A 25,720-nucleotide genomic window follows, 5' to 3' on the forward strand; every position below is an offset into this window, starting at 1 on the left:
TAAAAAAATCTAGATTGGAAAGGAAGAAATAAAACTATTCTATTTGCAGATGACATGATCTCATATACAGAAAACTCCAAAAAAATATTTAAAGCGATACTCTAGTTCCACAAGGTTGCATAATACAAAATCAGTAGAAGAAACCAATTGTATTTCCATATATTAGCAATGAATAATATGAAAACCACATTAAGAAAACAATTTTATTTACAATATCATCAAAAAGAATAAATACTTAGGAATAAGTTTTGCAAGCAGTGTAAGAGTTGTACACAAAACTACAAACTATTACTGTATTAAAGAAGATGCAAATAAATGGAGAGACATACCATGTTTATTACTGGAAGATTTATTATTAAGATGGCAATACTCCTGAAATATATCTACAGAGTCAGTGCAATCCCCGTCAAAAACCCCACTGGCTTTTTTGCAGAAATTGATAGGCTGATCCTAAAACACATGGAAATTTAAAGCCAAAATAATCTTGAAAAAGAACCAGGTTGAAGGATTCATACTTCCTAATTTCAAAATTTACTACAAAACTACACTAACCAAAACATCAGCATTAACATAAAGACATATAGATCAACAGAATAGAATTGAAAATCCAGAAATAAATAAGAAAAGATGTTCAACATTATTAGGCATGATGAAATCAAAACCACAAGGAGATACCACTTCACTATTGCTAGGATGGCTTTCATTAAAAAGACAATAATGTATTGGTGAGGATATGAGAAAACAAAACCTTCATACTCGCTGGAGGAAATGTAAAATGGTGTAGCTGCTTTAGAAAAACAGTTTGACAGTCCCTCAAAAAGTTAAACCTATAGTTACCATCTGACCAAGCAATTCTACTCCTAGGTGTATACCCAAGAGATTAAAAGCATATGTCCACACAAAAACTTGTACATGAATGCATATAGCAACATTATTCATAATAGTCAAAACTGGAAACAACCCAAATGTTTACCAACTGATGAATGGATATACAAGATGCAGCATATACATACAATGTAATATTATTCAGCCACAAAAAGGAAAGAAGTACTGATAAATGCAACAATATGAATGAACCTTGAAAACATTATGTTCAGTAAAAGAAACCAGACAGAGGAAGTCACATATTTCTTGATTTCATTTATGTGAAATGTCCAATCCATAGAGAGAGAAAGTAGATTGCTAGTTGCTAGGGGTTGAGGAGCAGGGAATTTGGGAGTGAATGATAATAGGTATGGGGTTTCCTTCTGGGTGAGGAAAATGTTCTGAAATTATAGAGAGTGGCAAAAAATTTGTCAAGACCTTATAATCAATATTTGTTATAATTTCATCATAGCATCACTTTAATGATAAAGTATCTATTTGTTAAAAATTTAACAAAAATTTTGTTGGTTAAAAAAAAAAGAAAAAAGAACTGAATGGGCAGGAAGCATCAAAACCATTTCCTAGAGGGACTGTTTTTAAATGGCAGAAGCTATTAAGCTTCAGTATATGTACAGAGACCCACAGACAGTGGCAGCTCTGATTATTTGCATCTGGTGGGACATCTACAGAAAATTTTGTAGTCAACATGTATGTAGATTTACATAACAATAGAAATTTAAGAGAATAATATCATATAAGACAAAAAGAACAGTTGTTAGTAATAGTACATTCTTGCCATGGGCTTCACGAATGAAAATATGAACCATTTTATCACACAGCTCAACATTCCATATATTTGTATCATTCTGCCTGTTTAGCAATAGGCAGCAAATTTCCTAGTAAATGTATTCATGGTGACAAATTTTCTTAATACATCTCTGAGTTGTTATGATGACCTGCATTGCTTCTACCTTCAAGGTATGTTTTTCAGTCTCTTTCAGATAGATACTAAATTTAATTAAGATCTCTCCATACACACACCTACTCCATTATCTATTAAGGGTATTTTTCTCTTCTCCAAGAATCTGTTTGGAACTTCTGCTTGTTATGTGTTTGCAGTCAGAGTGCAAATTTCATTTCTGCCCCTTCTGGGTAAGCAGTGGCTGAAGTTGCAGGAAAAGAGAAGGAAGAGAAGAGAAAGTACTGATTTCACTGACTCCATCTTTCCTCTAACTCAAGTCAAGTAGGAATCCTGACTTAGTTTGTGCATTCAACTCCTGGAGTAACAGGAGTTGGCCAGCTGGCCCTGGGATGATAAGTACCATCCTCCTAAGGTGGTTATGTGGCAAATAATGTCACAATAATGTAATGTTGGAATGAAACGTAATAAATGCTAATAATGATAATGATGACAGTTAACATTAATTAAACTTGCAAGAGGTGGTCTACTTGTATTATCTCACTTAATTCCTACAAAATTTTTTGAAAAATGGTGTTTTTCCCCCATTTTATAAATGGAGAAACTAATTATGATAAGTAACATATAAAAAGTCATACAGTAAGGTATGTGAACACAGGTAATGTGATTGCTGAAACGTCATTCTTAACCACAAAGCTGCCATGAACTTAGCTCAACAGCAATTTACTAGTGCCTACTATTTTTAGAAATCCTTCTAGGCCCTGGGGAGTGGGGTTGGACTAAGTTAATAAGACATGGTCTCTGATCTTGAAGACTTGACAAACTATGAGTAAAGAAACCAATCTAGGTGAACTGAATATTATGTAGCTTGCTGTGGAATAGAGTAATGCCTAGGAAGTTAGAGGGGTAGAGGTTATTTATTTCTTTTTAAGAGCACTTTGCTTTATACTGAATCCTTGAACTTCATTTAAATCATTGGATAGGAACATTCATAAAATATAATTTTCCCAAAGAAAAATTTCACATTTATGGAAAGTAGGTATTTTTAAAAGTGATTAAATTGAATGTTTACTTGAAAGCTTCTCGAAGTCCTTCTCAGTCATTGTAAGAGGTAGACATTTTAAGTCATCAACCCAAGTACATCAAATTCTACCCTAACCTAAAATGAACTCAGTCAAAATTATGAAAATCTGCTATATTCACTTTCCCCAAATGTTTATCCAAGTAGAGCAATTTATTTTAATATACCTTCCTGTGTTTTTTCAGTGTTTATTTAAAAGTGCACCCCCCAGAAATGCCGTCGTGGGCTTTGATCAGTTAGAATGTTTTAGGGATAAACCAAGATGACGACTGCCCTCCGAGGCTTTTGGCCTTTCACCATGGAATTTCAGAGGAGGGAGTTGTTTCCTTTTGGCCAGTGAAGAGCCAGTTGCTTTTCTTGGTTACTCTGTGGTGGACACTGATTGTATTTAAAGTACCATTACTTTTCACGGGGAAGGAAGGCCTTCATCACTGGGAAGAGTTGTGATAGTGATACATAAAGAGAGGGCACTTGATCTGATCATTATTATCATATTCTTGTCAATGGAATACACAATCGTATTATCAGTGATGCCTAGTAAAAGGATAGATGTTTAAATATAAATTATTGAATATAGCTGCCAATAGTTAATATAAGTCTTTCCCCTCAAATAAATGGAAATTGTTGATCTGATGCCATTCATAGTAATTCAGTTTTATTTCTGGGTCTTCTCTTATCTACTGTCAGATAGAATAACTGCAAGATAACCCTGAATATTGAAAAACCATTCACCATGTGCAGATGTCATACATACCAAGCAAAGTAAAGAATTCTTACTTTGGACACCGTGTTTTCTTATTTATATTATGCCCAAGGAGCAGATGGACTGGTAAAAAATAAATATTTCTAGCATGCAAGATGCCAATACATTCTTAAGAGTGAACTGAAACTTATCACATAAGGACACATATGGCTCTGCTATGAACGTTTGTGTACAAGATTTCGTGTGGACATATCTTCTTCCTTTGGTTGTTGTGTTTTTGGTGTCATAACTGAGAAATCATTGCCTAATCCAAGGTCATGAAGATTTACACCTACGTTTTCTTCTAAGAGTTTTATAGTTCTAGCTCTTACATTTAAGTCTTTGATCCCACTTCACATTATATTTTGGAAAACTTGTTGTATTAGAGTAACAATGTGGATTTCATAAACAATAAATACTTAATAATTATATATTATAGATGATAAATTATATAAATCATATATTATAACACAAATATACTTATATATTAGGTAATTATAATATGTATTGATAAATATTTTAATGATGGATACTTATTTTCAATTATTTTTGCTATTATAAACAATATTACAAGGGACATTCTTGAACTATATCATTTTTCATTTGTGTAAATGTGTTTGTAGGAATCATTATGAGAGGTATAGTTAAATAAGTCTCTGTTATATATCAAGTATAGCAAAAGTAAATTTTTTTTGTTATTTAAAACATTAGAAAAAGCAATGTCTTTACCTCTTTTATTTCCCCCCTTCTCAGTTTCTAAACCTTTATAACAGAGTAGAATTATTAGAATATTGGAATTATGGGTAATAAAACACTTGGATTATATCTATACTCCAAAGTTATCTTCAACTTTCAGTTAGAATTACTAGTAATTTTCATTTTTTTCCATTGTTTATCCTTATAAGTAAAAAAAAAAGTACATCTCCACTGAAGTTTATTTATTTATGTTAGATACTTGTACTGCTGTATTTGTATATTATGCAAATTATAAAACATTTACAATATTTGAAATAGGAAAGGGAAAGATTAAATTAAATATAAATAGTTTCTCTAATATTTTCTTTCTACAACCCACTGAATCATTCTGTACATTCCTTGGGGGTGCATATACCTACTCTGAAACCACTGCCTCAGTTTCTAGACTTAGATATGCATGTGGTGGCTTCTTTCAACCACTCTGAATATTCAAGATGGTAAACACCTGAGATGCTGCAACAGAATATCTATCATATTAGCTATAATTACTACTCAGGAAAGATTGTTTAAAATAACATTTTTGTCTATAATAGAAGCCACTTCAATTTATCTTCTAGATATGCAACTGATAATCATTAAGTTTTCACTATGAGAATTTGCGATCCAAACAAGTCTATCTAGTCTATAACTGTGAAGACAAAATTATAAGTTCTAAAGTTGATATATTCAATGGCACTTCTCCAAGGCAGATGGCAGTGAAGAATATGTAGAAGCAGGCTTTTGAACAGAAGCTACAAGAATATTCCTTGTTTCTCTAACAAACTGTTCTCGTTCAGGTATTGTTCTGTAAGTTAATTCATTATTTCTTTTTGCCAGAGACCTCAACGTAGAAATCTTAATATTTATTCAGGTAACTCTTCATCTCTGAGATACTCAACAATGACATTTTATTAGATCTCCAGGACATGTTTCTATGAATGATGAAGAAGGAAAATGTATATGTGTGTATGTGTATATATATATATTCCAGATGAAGAGACAATATAAGACTGGAATGACTTTAAATACCAATTGACTTGGTCATTTGAGCACGTTCAGTGGTCCTAAATGATACTAATTGTATTTCATTCTAAAAAATGGTCATTTCTGATGTAACAGTGGACTTAAGGAATATTCTTAGGAAATATACAAATGGGTTTAACTACTAAAAGACTTTAACAAAAGATGACAAGGTGTAGGATAATCAGATTTAGTGAACGAACACAGGATGCCCAGTTAGATTTGAAAAATAGCTCTAATTGCCAAATTTCTGTAATTTAATTTAAAAAGATGAATATAGGATATTCAGGGCATCCTGACAAAGTCAATACAGTACACAGGACAAAATCATTAAATATAGGACATATCCTGATTATACAGAATGCCTGGCAACCCTGTCAAGGTGAAGCATAATTCTCTTAATTTCAATTCCTAGGCACCTGTGCATTTCTTCTATGCATGGGAGAGATTTGTAGATGTGGGAAGGGAAATAAGAATTAACTAGCCAGCGATTTTCAAGACTGATTAGAAACAAATTGTGTGTTCTGTTTATCATAATGGTTTTCATTGATTCTAAATGAAAAAAATTAGTATTTGCTTTGACTATGCCCTAAATAATTACGATATAAAAACTTAGATAATTAGTCAGTGATTTTCCTGTAATAATGCTAATTGACTTCTGGTCTCAACAGGAACCCATGCTACAAAATGACAAACGAGATCTTTCTTTAAAAATCCCACATAGCCACAGTACTTGAGAGGTGTTTCAAGTTAAGTCTGATTAAGGATAAAGTGAGTTTTAGAAGATCTGTAATTTTGATTTAATATTATATTATTTATTGTATTTGCAATTGCTTCTTGACTGCCAGACATTTGAAACCACAAAATACTGTAAGCCTTAACACTGGTAGTTATACTTAAGAGATTTTTCAAAAATACTTCATGGTCTGCTTTATATGCAAACACACCCCCTTTTGGTATTTTACCATTCTGGGTTGAATATTTGGTAGAAAATTTTGAGAAGTTGCATGTTACATAAATTCTTTGTATTTCATGTGAAGGAAACGTATTCATTCCAAAAGATTGTTCTCAACAATGTAAATATTTTGAGTTTGCCTGTATTACAGATGAAGTACAATACTTACAAAAAATTGTAATGGGGAAGCATAAGAACGCACAAATTTTTAGCCTGAGTCATATTTTATAGCAGCTTAAATATGTTTGAAATATCGTGTAAAACATCTTGAAGGTAAGTCGTCTCAACTTTTTTAGCTTTTATTTGTCTCAGTTATCAATGTACATTTTCCACCAGTAATTCTACATGTCAGCTGAGGACATCTGGAGAACCGTGAATGAGATAGAAACAAGATGCTTAAGACAATCTGTTCAAATGGATAGAGTTCATTAACCGAACACCACTGACCAGTTCCTGGAGTGCAGGTCCACACCTAGCAAATTCCAGAAGTTCTTCAGAACTCAGCCAAGTCAAAATACACTATGGAAATCGTTTTTGACAAGAATTCTTGGGCTAAGCTCTAAGTAATCAGTATCTGGTCAGGACAGGAATCACCCAGTATCCTGTGGAGGAAAACAGCTGACGCGAGGGCCATTTCAGCTTTCCCTCTTATAATCACGCTTTCTAATGTACTGCCAATTCGCTCGGGGGCTGCCCTCCAGAAGGCGTGGCATTACGGGAACCCTGGGTTCACGAATGCAAAATTTGCAAGGCTCTCTACCCCCATCTTTTCCTGCAGATCATTTCTATGGTGAAATTGTGCTTTATCACGGAAAGCCCTTTTTAAAACAAATCCTAATGGAACTTACAAAACTCCCTGATGAGATTGTGTCATTGTTTTGTTAGGAGGGGCAGAAAACGGGCAACAAATCCTTTCTTTCTGAGAAAGAAAACTGCAAAGGCTTGAGCCCCCAACTTCTAGTGTTTCCATACAATACAAATCTTTATCATTGCTCACAAAGAAGAAATAAAAGCCCTTCTGATTGACCTCAAGTGAGAATCTTCTGAAGGGCCACGTACGCTGAGCTGGGAAACCCTGTTGAGAGCATTTGCTGTCTGAAAAATACAGGGTCCCTGCGGGGACTGCCTTCCATAGATCATTAGGGACCTCTGGGAAGGGAGGCTTCTGTGACTGCGACTCCCTGTCAGCCTTAGGATCGTAACATAGCCCTTTCTCTGTTTATTTGATTCGGGTCTTAAAATCTTACCGTGGCAACAAATAACCTCCAGCTGCATTTTTTGAAGAGAGAGATGAGAACTGCTTAAATGTCCTTCGAACAAAAAAGCAAAACCCCAACCTGCTACCAACCCTGCTTTCTTCCACCTGTCAGTGGCACACAGGTGCCATCTAGGGGTAGAAGGTGGTACACGGGGTCTTCTCCGAATGGGATGGATGTAGAAAGGTTAGGAAGAACAACTTATTTTATTTTAGAAAGCTACTTTTCCACTGACAAAATTGAATACAGCCAATCATGAATATAGAAAAGATTTAAACAGAATAATTATGGGGTGCCTTGGGCACAAGGGGAAGCAGGACACAGGACAGAGCATGGCTTTGGTGGCACACAGACCTGGGCAGATCTCAGCCTATAGGACATGTGACATCTATTTAAATGCCTGTGTCTCAGTGTTCTCATCATTAGAGTTGAGATTATAAAATCTATTTCCCTGAGGTAGTTGCAAGGAGGAAATGATATAACATAATTGTAATGCCTCTTGTATAGTACCTGGCAAATAGCAGCTGTTCAAAAAATGTTAGTTATTCATGGAGACCTATCAAAGCTCTTCTAGTCCCTTCCGTTCCATATATAGGAATAGTTATTCTGGGACATTTTCTTACTGGTACTAATGTTAGACCTTGAGGTGTTATCCTATATTTAAATATGGCCAGTAAATGATCTTACTTTCCCCACCCCAACAATTTTTTCTCTGTGGATTCAGATGAAAGCTCAGATTTGGTTCTTTACTGAATAGGGTTTACCTACACAGAGAGATGCTTTGTAACAGTAACTCTTTCTATACTAATCACCACAAAGGAGGTGAAGTTATTTAAAATGCATGTGTTATATAAACAAGATCACCCAGAAAAACACACTTGCCATGTGTCCCTGAAAGAAATGCTTTGCAGACATTTATCTCTACTGTCAGGTGCCCTACAAAAGCTCTACACGTACTACTGCCAAACACCCAAAAACTCTCAACTTCATAGGTTAGAAACAAGACTAAAGAACCACAGGAACAGTTTTGAATACAGTCAGTCAGCCAGCACTGCACATTACACTTCTGTCCAGGAATAGGCACTCATCTGTCCTGGCTAGCATCTCAGGAGGGGCGCCCACAGCTACAGTGAGTAACAACTGGCAGCCACCTCCCCTGAGCACGCACACTCCTTTACATGGCTGATGGGACTGCAGGTGGAAAGAAGAGCAGGCACACAGTGGATGGTTCCTGTTCAAACAGACTTTCATGCAAATCAAAAGGGGAATTAAGATAAGGGGGAAGAAAAGAGAATATTAAATGCCTTTCAAATACATTTTAGGTTTGCTGTAGGATTCTATCTGGGTTCACTATCAGATTTCTTAGAGGGCCCTAGCAAATACCAAGTCTACTTGACTGCTTAAAAATACTTATTTCGCATCTTGGACTCTTCCGCTACCTGGCTATTGGTAAGACCCGGATTATGGCTCTGCAAAATGGTTAGGATTCAAAACATTGCAAACTTTTTCTAGCATTTAATCTTTCTTTCACAGACCTAGCCTCCCTACGGACGATTCTTCAGTGAAAAAGGAAAACAAGTGGTTCAAAATTCCCCCCTGCTAGCACACCTAGGAGAGAAATCTTCATGGATGATGCTGGGATTGACAGGTCACCGAGGGCCTGAGGCTCTCAGTGAGTATGCTTAGCAGTTCTCTGGGGGCTCTGTGGCCTCAGTTAGCCCCAGTTTTAGGTGTATCCAAATGTGTGTGTGGGCAATGTTAAGAAAGAACAAGCTGGCAGAGTTTGTTCTCAAAATAAGGGAGAACTGGATGAACAAATGTCCCAGTGCTCTTCTACCTTTTAGGAAATTTGTCCTGGTTGTGGACTCAGTCACCACGGACACTTCCTCTCCCACCCACTTCTTTCCTGCTTTCTTACCACCACAAGCCAGGGTACTTGTAGGTCTTGTGCTTAGAACTTGCAAATGCCTCGGGTGAAAAAGGAGGCTTTTCCTGTGCAAGAACATGAGACATTTTAGGAACAGGAAAAGCCTATCCGGTCCAACATACCTGCCCTTTTTTAGGTTTATCTTAATCTTACCTTCCTGTATTATTACCTTGCTTTGTCTTCCTAAACAGAAACCAAACCAAACCATTTTTTTTTTACATTTCTCATGCTCTCTACCATCACTAGACCTGATAAAATCAGACATACATTTTTGTCCCACTCTCTTTAAAACCAGTGATATCTGAAAGCAGTTCATAAGGCTAGTAGGCAGTTGATAATTTTTCTTTTTATAGTATCATAAACCAGGAGTTTGAAAGAGGAGGTTGTAAAGAAGCTTGGCTTCCAGGGATGGGAAGGTCATCTGGCTTGACTTTATGCTTAGCCTGTAATTATGAGGCATCTTATTTGTTATGTCCTGGGTACCAACATTTGCTCTCAGAGTGGTCTGTAAGTAAGGGATATGTTTATAAGGAATAGGGCTTCCTGTGAAGAAAAGATATAGGTGAGTAAAGATTATTCACACACAGCAGAGACCTGTTAAAAAGCTTAACATTCTCTGAGCCCTTCCTTGCCTACAATTACACTTTTCGTATCTGGAATTTACAATAGGGTGAAGTAAGCTACACACCATCCTAAAAAAAGGTGAAATATTTATTCAACAGATGTTTCACTACTTGAAAAATTCACATTTTCAGTTAAAAAGCCAAAAGATGGGCCTTGCATGAAAGTCCTTACAAGAGCTTCTGCGCAGTGTCCATATTTAGTGTCTGCAAGTTTCATGCATGGAATTTTTACCTTTTAATTGTACAGGTCAACAAATCACTGAGAAGACACCCAAACTGTCTGCCAGATGTCGACTACTGATTAATTTGTCTTAAGTTCAGCCAAATGGGAAGAAAATATGATGGGTGGAGCATGACTAGCAAGCACAATGAACATCTGACCAACCAGGGTTTCCTGTCACCTTGGGAACAGCATTGATTGGCACTGGTTTCCTGTGTACAAGTGAAAAACCAGTAGCAACTGTGGTAACAAGAATAAACTACAGATAAGAGGCTTGGAAATTAAATCGAGTCATATCCCCAGAACTTCAGCTTGAAACCCTAGGCAGAAAATGAACCTAGCTTTTTTTTTACCTTTTAAGTTATTTTATATTTAAATTATATTTACTTCTTCTAATTTTGCCACTTCTGGCAGTCTGAAGTAATTATAATTGTCTTACATAATTAAAGAGATACACAAGAATTCAAAATTATGGCAGGGGTCATACATTTTGCCCAAGACTCTGTATCTCTCATAATTCAAAAGGTAACATTTTACTCATGCATTGGGGTGATCTTTTGTTTTAGTTTTTACACTATCGGGAAGATAACTTTCTGGGAGAAGAGGGCATCTCTCATCTAAGGACAGCCCCCAAGTGGACAGGCAGATTAGTACAAATATAATTTGCAACCTAGATTTTCAAAATACGGAATTATAGAAGACAAAATAGAACCCAAAGAGAACCAAAGCATCAACAACATTCACCTTTTTTTGCTTATTGTTAAGGTTTTTCTTACCCCTTGGCTGCTGTTACCATCAGCATGAAACAGCATAACTCTATTTGCTTTCCGTGTAGATTGTGAAATTTTCTTAGTGCTTTATTCATTCATTCACAAATGCTTATCAAGCATCTAAATACAGGGAGGCACACCTACAAACTGAAGAGTATAATCATTTAAGCAGCCTGGTTAATTTGCCCATTATTTTTTAAGAATTCACAGACTTTGGCTACATGGCAAGCCTACCAAGGGATAGCAGCAAATTGTTGAGGAATAATGTAAATAGGGGAGCAAAAATGTTTGCAAAATATACTATCTTTGAAAGACAGTTAAGTGGAAAATTGTAAAAAAAAAAAAAGGACCATTTTAATTGTAAGTTTAAAAAAATTATTTCATATCCTCTTATTCTATTCTTCCAATTTCAGAATCCCTCTCAAAATGCATTCATTATATAAGCATGTAAAACTTGCAAACCCCTCCTCATACTGTATTTTAGAATCCATGCTACTTCTGCTATTGCTACAAGTGTTGTGGTTAAGAGTGGATTATGGAGCCAGACTGCCTAGGGCTCAAATCCAGGTTCTGCCCCTTAAGACTGTGTGATCTTGGGCAAGTTAGTTAACCTGAATGCACATCAATTTTTTCATCTGTACAATGGGGATACAAACACTTACTTCATTAGGTTGTTGTGAGGATTAATCAAGATAATATATGTAAAAGACTTAGAACAGCACTTGGCACATAATAAAAGCTATGCAGCTCTTAACTGGTGTCATTAATATTATCACTGCTACTCCCGCTATTGTTACTATGAAGACACCTCCAGTACAGCTGCTACAATTACTGGGGCTTTCTCTGCAGCCATGGTATTGTGGGCATGACTTCTCCTGGTGTTGCTACTGCTGACCTACCATCGGCAGCTACCGTGACACCACTGCTGGTGCTCATTCCTGCTGCTGCTGTTCCCACTGCTGTCACTGCTCCCAGCAGGATTATGGGTATGGTGTGTACATCAGTCCAGTGGGATAGACCCAAAATGTTAATGGTGGTTATATCTGGCTGTGGGACTTTGAAATAATTTCCACATTTTGTTTTGGCTTAAATACCCTTTCAAAATCACTGCAATAAGGACATACTATTTGTACAGTTCACCAAACATTGAAAAATAATAATAAGGGCTGGTGAAACACTGAGGTCTCATATTTAGGAATATTTTGTACAACTGTGTGGCCAATGCTATCTTCCTGAGAAAGGAAGGGTGCAGAAGGTGCTCCCTCCCAGGGTATGGAAGGCATCTTACATATATCATCCTATTACAGCATTAGCATGAAGATTCAGGGCCAGGGGGCACAACTGATTCTCCATCTAACTATGCACTAGGATCACATAACGCATTTAGTCACTAACTTATTTTGTTGTTATTCTTATCTCATGTCAAACCTTTCCTCATTTATCTTTATGTTAAAAAAGAAATAGTTTTGATAAGAGGAGAGATCTTTCATACATCTCAGCCAAGCAATTTCCAGCATAATGCCCTTGGGTCAGCCCATAGCTCAGTTTTGAACAATTACCCTGACATTATCCTGAAAACAATCCCCACATGTTCTACTAAGAATAAATAAAGCACAATGGAGTAAAATTATCCACTGAATCTAGGAAAACCAGCTATATTTCAGCCAGGAAGTCGAAGGCTTTTTTTTCTTCTGTTTCTGTCAACAAAGAATTTAGAATATGGAAGAAATTCAGATTCCCCAGTTACTACTTTGGGCTGGGGGTGGATACTGGAAAAAAAGCACCAGTAGCCAACTTGGGTGACTTTATATACACTGACAATTGTCCTTGTGGTACAAATAGTTTTAATAGAACAGAGAACATGGGAGGAAAGAATGGAAAAGCATTCAGAATAAGATGATTTTTTAAAATAATAATAAAGCAATCCTTAGTCTGTTTACTATTTCCCTTACCAGATGTTCTGAAATGTTAAATGTCAAAGGGTTAAATATCTGACTATGAGACTGATGAGCCAAATGATGACTTTATTTCTAGACTATTTGTCAGGTTTTAAGATGAATGAATTCACTCTTAGGACTCTAGCCTATCTCTGGTTGAAGACAAACTCAGTAAGTTTGTCTTGCTTTGCCAAGGTGGGCCTTACTAAATAAGAAGATCAGAGTCAAACAGCATCACTTCTCATGTAGATGCACATCATAGATGGATCATGATAACAGCTGATGTTATCAACGTAACTTTGTAGATTGTCCAGGAGACTCAACCTAAAACCCAGTGTGGCTGCTGTTGTTCTTCCTCTTCCTCCTCCTTCTTCTTATCTAAATCCTTTTGCTTAGATTTTAGTCAACTTAATTAAAGAAAATGTCATCAAAAATACATTTTAATGCAACAACAATCTATCATGTGCCTACTATGAGTGAGGCATTTCAAGCAAAAAAAAAAAAATCAGTCTTCAAAGCTGGGTGGGAACTTCAGGCCCTAAAAATGTATGAGCCAGACCACCTGTATTCTCTCCATGGCTCCCATGGCCAGCTAGGTGACCTTAAGCAAGTGACATAACCTCTTGGAGCCATGGTTTCCTCTTCTGTAAAACAGGGATCATAACAGTAGGACTCTTCTGTGTATTTTGAGTTACGCGTATAAAGCATTGGAAACAGTGCCTGGCATGTAGTGAGAGCTCAATAGATGTTAACTGTTACTGTGTTTATCATCAGGGGACAGCCTGCATTTTAAAAATGGGGTTCCTTCCTACTTATTTCTATTTCTCTCTTTCTAGTCTTTTCAAGAGTTGGATATACAGGGAAGAGGGTGAGTAGGAGACGGAGGAGGGTGAAATAAGCTTTTGGTGAAAAGAATATAAATGTTAAAATATAGTATTAAAGATGTCACAGACTGCTTGCTGTATATGTGATTGTATGTGGCTGTCAGACTAGTCTATAGGGGAAGAACAAATCTTGAAATTGTCTCATAAACTTTAAGTGGCCCCATGTCATCATGAAAGGGGCCTAACTGGATGAAACTGAATTCTGGTTCCTAGTTCTGGTTTTTCCTCTCTCAGAAGATTAAAACATTCAGACACTTTAATGACTCAAAGGTCCTAGATAGAGGTTTCTGCTCAACAACTACTGCTTTCTCTGGAAACATTAAAAAACTCTATTACTTTCAGGAAAAGATGAATAAAGACTTTAATAAAGGATAAAAAACCAGAATAATGAATTTCTGGACATAAATGATTCATAACATATCAGAGTTCATCCATAAATAATTATAAAAGAAAAATTTACAAAGCATTTTTTAAATTAAGGTATCATTGACAAGTAATCTTATGAAGGTTTCACATGAGCAACATTGTGGTTACTACATTCACCCATATACAAAATAATTTCTAAGAGAAGTTGTCAGACACTTTGTACTACAATCAAATTTCCAAGTGGCCAATGAAAAATGTGAGGGAGTAGGCAACAGCTTTTTGAAGAATTGTTTTGGATTTACAGTCTTCATAAACAGCCTTAGAAAACTCTAAAGTTGTCTCAGATACATCAAGGGGACTAACAGGTGGGTGGAATACGCTCTGGCTCCTTTACTGCACCAATACAGAGAAACTGGACTAAAAAAGCGCCCCCTAAAAGAAGCTTCCCAGCAGGGCAGTGGACATGGTCAGCACAGAAATGCTGAAAGGTGAGAAAGACACGTGTGCCAGAGCACAGTGTGACCTGTACTCACCACAGGCAGGGGTTTATCCCGGCAGCCTATCTGAAGGAACTATTACACTGGTGGTTTACAAACTCTTTTCAAAGCTGGGGGCTCTCAGTTAAGAAAGAAAATAAGACTTTACCTGTGAAAGCAATAAACAGAACAAGTGCACGAAGAGCTGGGCTCACTGAAGTGTCTAAGGAGGGAGGGCCCACCAGACCCGTGCTCCCCCAGGGCCCTGTGGGGAGCATGGAAAACCACTGATTTAGATCAAAATGTGGAATGATCTATAGCTAGCCATGAATCCTGCTGGGATTTGATGGGTGAATAATCCAGGGCTGGTATGGTTCCCAGAGCATTTACAGTTCTTTCTTGCTAGTTAACTTCGTTTCATTTCCTTTGTTAGTAAAACACTAAGCAGGGTGTCTTCCAGTGTCTATATTGTATGACCCTGATAATCTCAGTAGGGAATCCAGCCCTGGGAACCCAGTGCTAAGTGAGCAGGTAAAAGACACTGGGGTGATGTGGGGCCAAGTGTGATGCTGATTTTAGATAATCATTGGAAAAGTTCCAGGTTTGCAATAAAACTTGTTTCAGTTTTAAAGCTTTGCTTCCAACAGGGGGTGTGACCACTGCTTTCACATCAGAGGTTCTGCCTCAGGCTGCACAGGTATGGGAATGTCCCTGGCACTTGGACCAGGACCACCAAGACTGTGGTTCCTAAATGCAATTTATTTATTCATTTATTTTTTTAGAGGCTTTTTTATTGAGTACATGCAATAAAATGTACAAATTAGTGTACAGCCTGATAAATTTTGACATGTGTATATACTCATGTAACCATCGTCCAGATCAAGATATTAAATATATACACTAATTTTTCCCCTTTACCAAATGTAATTTAGTTATATAAATATATAGTAATTTAAGTATATTTGAATATACATAGGCATTTAAATATATGTATTTAAATTGCATGTTTTTAAATATATGCACTTAAATGCATATGTTAAAAATATACGTATGTGCATATATCATGTGTATAGATGTATATCTATATTTATCTATGTCCTCAATTCTGCCCCTGAGTTACTGAGACTAATTTTTTCAGTCTGGAGCTAAAGTACTTTGTATACAGAAGTTCTATCTGGATAGAAAAAAAAATTTCTATGTAGAAATGTTTCTATCTAGAAGTGTTACAGTTTCCCTAGGGGACTATGATGTGAAATTAGTTTGGGGAAACATTACTCTTAGGTTCCTCTCAACTCTGAAATACTGTATTTTTGACTTTTCAAGAAGCCTCAAATTCTAATATATCATTACCTACTTCTACTTCCAGACTACCACCAGGCCCACTGAGGCCAACAGCCAGTGGGTCTGAGGGAAGCGATTCAGCATTTACAGAGGTCTAACGTACACCAGACACTTTGATGGGCAATAAGAATACAAATATCATAAGACTTTGTCCTTATCCCAAGGAGCCCACAATTTAGTTTACTGAATTACTGCTTAGTAGTCGAAAAAATAAAATGATTTAGGAAAAAATGAGTGGATCAAATAATCATGTTTAAGCCATGCTTTAATTATTTTATTATTAATATTTTTAGGATCTTGGCCTTCTAATGCCATTAATTTTGTGCACACCCTTCGACCTTGGGGGATAAAAGTACTAGATAACATGTGACAAACACATTTCAGGAAGCTACTTATTCATAACAGTAAATTTTCACAAGACACCGTCCTCACCCTAGATTTCACTGGCATGACAATAGGAGATGTAAAGCCAACTATGGGAATTTCAGTCACACAGAAGCATAGATTTTCACTTTTATGCAATTGTTGTTTCAGTGCACCCCCTACAGGTCATATATGGTAGGATATATTTCAGTTAGAAATTAAAAGTCTTTGGGCATCGCTTCTTTAATTTTTTAATTTTTTATTAAGGTATTATTGATATACACTCTTATGAAGGTTTCACATAAAAAACAATGTGGTCACTACATTTACCCATATTATCAAGTCCCCACCCTACCCCAATGCAGTCACTGTCCATGAGTGCAAGATGCCACAAATTCACTATGTGTCTTCTCTGTGCTACACTGTCTTCCCTGTGATCCCTCACACCACATGTACTAAACATAATACCCCTCAATCCCCTTCTCCCTCCCTCCCCACCCACCCTTCCACACCCCTTCCCTTTGGTAACCATTAGTTCCTTCTTGGAGTCTCTGAGTCCGCTGCTATTTTGTTCCTTTGGTTTTGCTTCATTGTTATACTCCACAAATGAGGGAAATCATTTGGCACTTGTCTTTCTCTGCCTGGCTTATTTCACTGAGCATAATATCCTCCAGCTCCATCCATGTTGCTGCAAATGGTAGGATTTGTTTCTTTCTTATGGCTGAATAATATTCCATTGTGTATATGTACCACATCTTCTTTATCCATTCATCTACTGAAGGGCACTTAGGTTGTTTCCATATCTTGGCTATTGTAAAAAGTGCTGCGATAAACATAGGGGTGCATATGTCTTTTTGAATCTGAGAAGTATTCTTTGGGTAAATTCGAAGGAGTGGGATTCCCGGGTCAAATGGTATTTCTATTTTTAGTTTTTTGAGGAACCTCCATATTGCTTTCCACAATGGTTGAATTAGCTTACATTCCCAACAGCAGTGTAGGAGGGTTCCCCTTTCTCCGCATCCTCGCCAGCATTTGTTGTTTTTAGTCTTTTCAATGCTGGCCATCCTTACTGGTGTGAGGTGATATCTCATTGTGGTTTTAATTTGCATTTCCCTGATGGTTAGTGATGTGGAGCATCTTCTTATGTATCTGTTGGTCATCTGAATTTCTTCTTTGGTGAACTGTCTCTTCATATTCTCTGTCCATTTGTTAATCAGGTTATTTGCTTTTTGGGTGTCGAGGCATGTAAGTTCTTTATATATTTTGGATGTTAACCCCTTGTCAGATATGGTATTTACAAATATATTCTCTCATACTGTAGGATGCCTTTTTGTTCTGTTGATAGTGTCCTTTGCTGTACAGAAACTTTTTAGTTCGATGTAGTCCCATAAATTTATTTTTGCTTTTATTTCCCTTGCTCAAGGAGATGCGATTAGGAAGAAGTTGCTCATGCTTATATTCAGGAGATTTTTGCCTATGTTGTCTTCTAAGAGTTATACGGTTTCATGACTTACATTCAAGTCTTCGATCCATTTTGAGTTTACTTTTGTGTATGGGGTTAAACAATAATCCAGTTTCATTCTCTTGCATACAGCTGTCCAGTTTTGCTAACACCAGCTGTTGAAGAGGCTGTCATTTCCCCACTGTATGTCCGTGGCTCCTTTATCATATATTAATTGACCATATATGGTTGGGTTTATATCTCAGCTCTCTAGTCTGTTCCATTGGTCTATGAGTCTGTTCTTGTGCCAGTACCAAATTGTCTTGATTACTGTGGCTTTGTAGTAGAGCTTGAAGTTGGGGAGCATAATCCACCCAGCTTTATTCTTCCTTCTCAGGATTGCTTTGGCTATTCGGGGTGTTTGGTGGTTCCATATGAATTTTAGAATGATTTTCTCTAGTTCATTGAAGAATGCTGTTGGTATTTTGATAGGGATTGCACTGAATCTGTAGATTGCTTTAGGCAGGATGACTATTTTGACAGTATTAATTCTTCCTATCCATGAGCATTGGATGTGTTTACATTTATTGGCATCTTCTTTAATTTCTCTCATGAGTGTCTTGTAGTTTTCAGAGTATAGGTCCTTCACTTCCTTGGTTAGGTTTGTTCCTAGGTATTTTATTCTTATTGATGCAACTGTGAACGGAATTGTTTTCCTGATTTCTCTCTCTCCTAGTTCATTGTTAGTGTATAGGCATGCCACAGATTTCTGTGTATTAATTTTGTATCCTGCAATTTTGCTGAATTCAGATATCAGATCTAGTAGTTTTGGAGTGGATTCTTTAGGGTTTTTTATGTACAATATCATGTCATCTGCAAACAGGGATAGTTTAACTTCTTCCTTCCCAATATGGATGCGTTTTATTTCTTTGTGTTGTCTGATTGCCGTGGCTAGGACCTCCAGTACTATGTTGAATAGAAGTGGAGAGAGTGGGCATCCTTGTCTTGTTCCCAATCTTAAAGGAAAAGGTTTCAGCTTCTTGCTGTTAAGTATAATGTTGGCTGTGGGTCTGTCATATATGGTTTTTATTATGTTGAGGTACTTGCCCTCTATACCCATTTTGTTAAGAGTTTTATCATGAATGGATGTTGAATTTTGTCAAATGCTTTTTCAGCATCTATGGAGATGAACATGTGGTTTTTGTCCTTCTTTTTGTTGATTTGGTGGATGATGTTGATGTATTTTCGAATGTTGTACCATCCTTGCATCCCTGGAATAAACCCTACTTGTTCATGATGGATGATCTTTTTGATTCATTTTTGAATTAAGTTTGCTAATATTTTGTTGAGTATTTTTGTATCTATGTTCATCAGCAATACTGGTCTGTAATTTTCTTTTTTTGTTGTGTCTTTGCCTGGTTTTGGTATTAGAGTCATGCTGGCCTCATAGAGTGAGTTTGGAAGTATTCCCTCCTCTTCTCTTTGGAAAACTTTAAGGAGGATGGGTATTAGGTCTTCACTAATTGTTTCATAAAATTCAGCGGTGAAGCCATCTGGTCCTGGGATTTTGTTCTTGGGTAGGTTTTTGATTACTGGTCCAATTTTGTTACTAGTAATTGGTCTGTTAAGATTTTCTGCTTCTTTCTGGGTCTGCCTTGGAAGGTAGTATTTTTCTAGAAAGTTTTTCATAGTATTTTAATAATTCTTTGTGTTTCTGTGGCATCTGTAGTGATTTTTCCTTTCTCATTTCTCATTCTATTTATGTGTGCAGACTCTTTTTTTTTTCTTGACAAGTCTGGCTAGGGGTTTATCTATTTTGTTTGTTTTCTCAAAGAGCCAGCTCTTGCTTTCATTGATTCTTTCTATTGTTTTATTCTTCTCGATTTTATTTATTTCTGCTCTAATCTTTATTATGTCCCTCCTTCTACTGACTTTGGGCCTCATTTGTTCTTCTTTTTCTAGTTTCATTAATTGTGAGTTTAGACAGCTTATATGTGATTGTTTTTCTTTCCTGAGGTAGGCCTGTATTGCAATATACTTTCTTCTTAGTACAGCCTTCACTGCATCCCACAGATTTTGCAGTATTGAATTATTGTTGTCATTTGTCTCCATATATTGCTTGATCTCTGTTTTTATTTGGTCATTGATCCATTGGTTATTTAGGAGCATGTTGTGGAGCCTCCATGTGTTTGTGGGATTTTTCATTTTCTTTGCATAATTTATTTCTAGTTTCCTACCTTTGTGGTCTGAGAAACTGGTTAGTACAATTTCAATCTTTTTGAATTTTTTGAGGCTCTTTTTGTGCCCTAGTATATGATCTATTCTTGAAAATGTTCCATGTGCACTTGAGAAGAATGTGTATCCTGCTGCTTTTGGGTGTAGAGTTCTGTAGATGTCTGTTAGGTCCATCTGTTCTGGTGTGTTGTTCAGTGCCTCTGTGTCCTTACTTATTTTCTGTCTGGTGGATCTGTCCTTTGGAGTGAGTGGTGTGTTGAAGTCTCCTAGAATGAATGCACTGCATTTTATTTCCTCCTTTAATTCTGTTAATATTTGTTTCACATATGTTGGTGCTCCTGTATTGGGTGCATATATATTTATAATGGTTATATCCTCTTGTTGGTTTGACCCTTTTATCATTATGTAATGTCCTTCTTTGTCTCTTGTGACTTTCTTTGTTTTGAAGTCTATTTTGTCTGATACAAGTACTGCAACTTCTGCTTTCTCTCCCTATTAGTTGTATAAAATATATTTTTCCATCCCTTCACTTTTAGTCTGTGTATGTCTTTGCGTTTAAAGTGAGTCTCTTGTAGGCATCATATAGATGGGTCTTTTTTTTTTAAATCCATTCAGTGACTCTATGTCTTTTGATGGGTGCATTCAGTCCATTTACATTTAGGTTGATTATCGATAGGTATGTACTTACTGCCATTGCAGGCTTTAGATTCATGGTTACCAAAGATTCAATGTTAACTTCCTTAGTATGTAAGAGTCTAACTTAACTCACTTAATATGCTATTACAAATACAATCTAAAGGTTCTTTTCTTTTTCTCCTCCTTTTACTTCCTCCTCTATTCTTTATATATTAGGTATTATATTCTGTACTGTTTGTCTATCCCTTGATTGACTTTGGGGATAGTTAATTTAATTTTTCATTTGCTTAATAATTAGCTGTTCTACTTTCTTTATGTGGTTTTATTACCTCTGGTGATAGCCATAAACCTTAGGAACACTTCCATCTATAACAGTCCCTCCAAAATACACTGTAGAGATGCTTTGTGGGAGGTAAATTCTCTCAGCTTATGCTTATCTGGAAATTGTTTAATCCTCTTTCAAATTTAAATGATAATCTTGCTGGATAAAGTAATCTTAGTTCGAGGCCCTTTTGCCTCATTGCATTAAGTACATCATGCCACTCCCTTCTGGCCTGTAAGGTTTCTGCTGAGAAGTGTGATGATAGCCTGATGGACTTTCCTTTGTATGTGATCTTATTTCTGCCTCTGGCTGCTTTTAACAGTCTGTCCTTATCCTTGATCTTTCCCATTTTAATTACTATGTATCTTGCTGTTGTCTTCCTTGGGTCCCTTGTGTTGGGGGATCTGTGGATCTCCATGGCCTGACAGACTATGTCCTTCCCCAGGTTGGGGAAGTTTTCAGCAACTACCTCTTCAAAGACACTTTCTATCCCTTTCTCTCTCTCTTCTTCTTCTGGTATCCCTATAATGCGAATATTGTTCTGTTTGGATTGGTCACACAGTTCTCTCAATATTCTTTCATTCTTAGAGATCCTTTTTCTCTCTGTGCCTCAGCTTCTTTGTATTCCTCTTCTCTAGTTTCTATTTCATTTATTGTCTCTTCCACTGTAGATAGTCTGCTTTTAATACCCTTCATTGTGCTCTTCAATGATTGGATCTCTGACCAGAATTCATTCCAGGTCTTGTTTTTTTCTGTACCTCCATGAGCATGTTAATGGTTTTTATTTTGAACTCCCTTTCAGGAAGATTCATGAGGTCAATATCATCTTTCTCAGTAGTTGTATTAATTTTACTTTGAACCAGGTTCCTTTGGTGTTTCATATTTGTGTATGGAGATCTCTAGTGTCCAGAAGCTCTACTATCTGGAGCTGCTCAGCCCTTGAAGCAATGTCGGGGGTCACAGGGGAGCAGTATTGGTGCCTGGGGGGAGGAAAGAGCTGTTTACTGCTTCCCAGCTGCTATGCCTGTCTCCACTGCCTGAACCAGTGGGCCAAGCACACAGGTATAAGCCTCTATGCTTAGGAAGTCTCTCAGACTGCCCACCTTTCTTTTGTCCCAGAGCAGTCGGATATGGATCCCTGCTTTCCACAACCGGCTGGAATCTCAGTCTCTAAAGGAATTCTGCCTGTCTTAGCTTTCCAATCCCCTAATCATGAGAGTATCATGAAAGCACCATAAAATGTAGGTTTGTGCTCCCAGAGCAGATCTCTGGAGTTAGGTATTCAGCAGTCCCAAGCCTTCCACTCCCTCCCCGCTCCATTTCTCTTCCTCCCACTGGTGAGGTGGGGTTGGGGAAGGGCTTGGGTCCTGTCAGGCCCCTTCTTTGGAACGTTACCCTGTTCTGAGAGGTCTGCTTTTTTCTCCAGGTGTGTGCAGTCTGGTGCAGTCCTCTTTCCTGTTGCTCTTTCAGGATTCGTTGTATTAATTATATTTTCATATTATATGCAGTTTTAGGAGGAAGCCTCTGTCTTACCTCTCACGTCACCATCTTTAATCCCTGTTTCCTGGGCATTTCTTCCTTTACAGTATCTCTCAGCATGTACCTCCCTGCTCACAAGGATTTTATATTTAATAGGGAAGATAATTATTCCAATAAGATCTCTGTGCACATGCTTCCACAATATCTACAACCATGCTCTTACAATCTGACCCAATAACATAATACATGACCTCTTCCCCACATCCTAGTCTATGCCTGATGCTTTATTGCATATATTCTTTGATTCTCATCTGTTCCACTGGATATACACTCACTTTTCTCAGAACTGCTTCTTACCTAGGCCCTGGCTTTATCCAGTTTTTGGCTGGGAGTTTGCTTCTAATAATCTTCTTTTTCTATTAATTTCTGTCCCCAATACATTTCACACTCCATGAATTATGAGAATGGAGTGGGTAATAAAACACTTTTAAAGCTGAGATACTACACTTGAAAAGCTGATTTTAAAAAGTGAAATAAACTCTGTTCTATAAAACAGTGAGGGCAAACCACACATCATTATCACAGTCAAGGTTATGAAGAACCTGGATCAAGGTGCTGGATGGAGGAATTTTTCTCTGCCAAAGTTTCATGATTACTTTTGAAAAAAGGATGAAGTTTTAAAATATGCAGAAAGGAAAGGAAAAACAAAAATAGGGATAGTCATCCCATAGAAAATTCTACAGAATATTCAAAGATGAAAAAGATTTGCCTTGCCTGGAGGAACTTACAGTCGTGTTAGCTGAGATCTCTATTTAGATCTCTAAACCATTATTTTACAAATACAGAATCATTTGATGGTATTGATTTTCCTTGCCTCAGTGTCTTGATGCATATTTGAGCTGTAATAACAGGTTCAGTATAACCTCTCCTCAATTTTACAAGATTGATCTATTCCACAGGAGCAGAGAGGTCATAGACTTAAAAATCATGGGCACATAAAGTGATTGGAGAAATTAAGCACCCAGGAATGAAATGGCAAGTGAGAAGTTTCCCTGTCTGGGGCTTCCTAGAACTAACTGGACATTTCAGAGTTGAAATAGATGAGGAAAGCTAAGTCTGATGAGCAAAGCTAACTTTGTATTATTCAGTCAATATTTAAAGAACCTCTATTATATGTGTGCAACTAGGACATAAGGAAACAGATGAATGAGCTCTTAGGAGATTCAACCTGTGTGTGTCTATGGGGGGGGGTGGTATTTGTGGGTGCCTGAAGGGAGAGAGGCAGTTTAAAGGTAATGTGCCCCTAGAGGTCTGTGTTCTGTCTACGGATGGAATGGCGGAAGGGAGATCAAGGAGAGCAGGCAAATGAGACGGAGAGCTGACCGGGGAGAGCAAAAGGGTTTTGAGCAGTACCGAGCTCCAACTGGAGACCAGCGTGGCTAAGGATCCGCAGTGGAGGTATCCAGTGGGTCTGTGCTATACTTTGAAGGGATTCACTCTCACAGGTCCTTTAGCACTTAATCACTTTTACTGTAATTTCCGATTAAAGCGGGTTTAAATTTCCAATTCATTTCTCAGAATCCTTAGGTAGACGGAGGATTCTATCAGGAGAAGAATTTTCTTCTGAATAGAGATTTAGTGACAAAATGCTAACTTAGGAGTTAGACTACAACAGCAAATCAAACATAATGAGGAAAACGAATTATCCAGGAGACCATACTGAGAACAGGGAAACGAAGGTTTTTCTAAGCTGCAGTTAGAGCCGTGCGGCAGAGTGCCATAGCATCGAGGACATGCAGGGAGAACAGCTCAAAGACGCTTCCCTCACGGTGGCTAATGCGCCCGGCAACCTGCCAACACTAGAACCTTCTATGCATAGGGCAAAGGGGAGGTGATGGGGATCATCTGTTCTGTTTTAAAGACTTCTTTCCATAAAATCAAGCTATTTTTAAGGACTTTCTCCTTATCTCACATCAAGATTTAACAAATATTTATGAACTCTGTAGTATATGTCAGGCATTGTTCTGCAGACGCCACCATGCAGGGAAATCAGAATCAAGAGGGAAAAGGAGGGAAACAAGAAATGAGGCAGGCAGGGTTAGTGGGCTTAGAAAAGGTAAGAATTGCTGAGGCTCACATTTAAACTTCTGATTTAGAAGAAAATGGCTCATAATTAAAAGGGTTTATTAATTAGAAAACATAGGCTATAATAATTGCATTTGACACATTAACCTTTAAATTGCTGATGGATTAAATGAGCGATGAAGATGGTTGGATTCTAGGAATTGTTGAAAGCACATCACAGTTGAAAGAGTTCACACCAATTTGTTATTTCTCAGGCTACAGCTCTCTCATCGCTTCACTGAGACCTTTTTCTAAAGTACCTGCCAAAAGGGATTATGCCTCATTCGACAGACAAGACATTACAGTCCTTACGGATTAAAAAAGAAACAAAACCAAGAGCCAGCTTCCTTCTCCCTAGATGAGACCGGCTAGTAACCCCTTCAACATGAAGTTCTCCACTAGAGGGCACTCCTTCCACATACTACAGTCAGGCTTCGGCCGGGCGGCCTTCAGAGCAGGTCTGAGAACAGAGCCCGCCCACCATGTTTAAATTACACCCAGGTAATTACGATGCATTGCTAAACGAAAACGACACTTCAACGTTTATAATTTATTTACAGGTAAAACAAATAAACAGCCCATCGGTTGAAAACAATTTTTCTAAGTCACCTGCTGTGGATGATCCGTGATTTTGCACTGTTTTGCTAAAGAGGTACTGTGCCAATAGCTGGGAGAATTTGATGAAAATAGAGTGGAGCATCACTTCATAGGAAAACAATGTTGGAGCCGTCCACAAACTGCACATAGCAGGACTCTGAGCTGCAGCTTTATGACATATTTCAAATGACTCCAAAGGCAAATGTCTCTGCCAGCAAGGTAAAAGTCTCCTGACATAGCAACTAAAATTCAGAGCTGGTCTCTCTCAAAATAGGAAGCAGAACGTACTCTGGGAATTGTTCATGCCTGGCCTGATTAAAATGATTCTACAAAAAAAGCCATTTCACCTAATTCTGTCAGCCTGGATGTCAAATCTGGAACACAGTCCCTTGGCAAATAATTGAAAT

At 37.3% G+C, this 25,720-nt stretch overlaps 1 protein-coding gene across 6 annotated transcripts in view; it reads right to left on the minus strand.

Moving 5' to 3' along the window:
- The window catches only part of PTPRR (protein tyrosine phosphatase receptor type R), a 236,929-nt gene that overhangs the window by 62,169 nt on the left and 149,040 nt on the right, over positions 1-25,720 (minus strand). The gene's annotated exons all lie outside the window — the stretch shown is intronic.

This window comes from Manis javanica, chromosome 10 (assembly GCF_040802235.1).
Source record: "Manis javanica isolate MJ-LG chromosome 10, MJ_LKY, whole genome shotgun sequence".
In the NCBI taxonomy this organism is placed as follows: domain Eukaryota; kingdom Metazoa; phylum Chordata; class Mammalia; order Pholidota; family Manidae; genus Manis; species Manis javanica.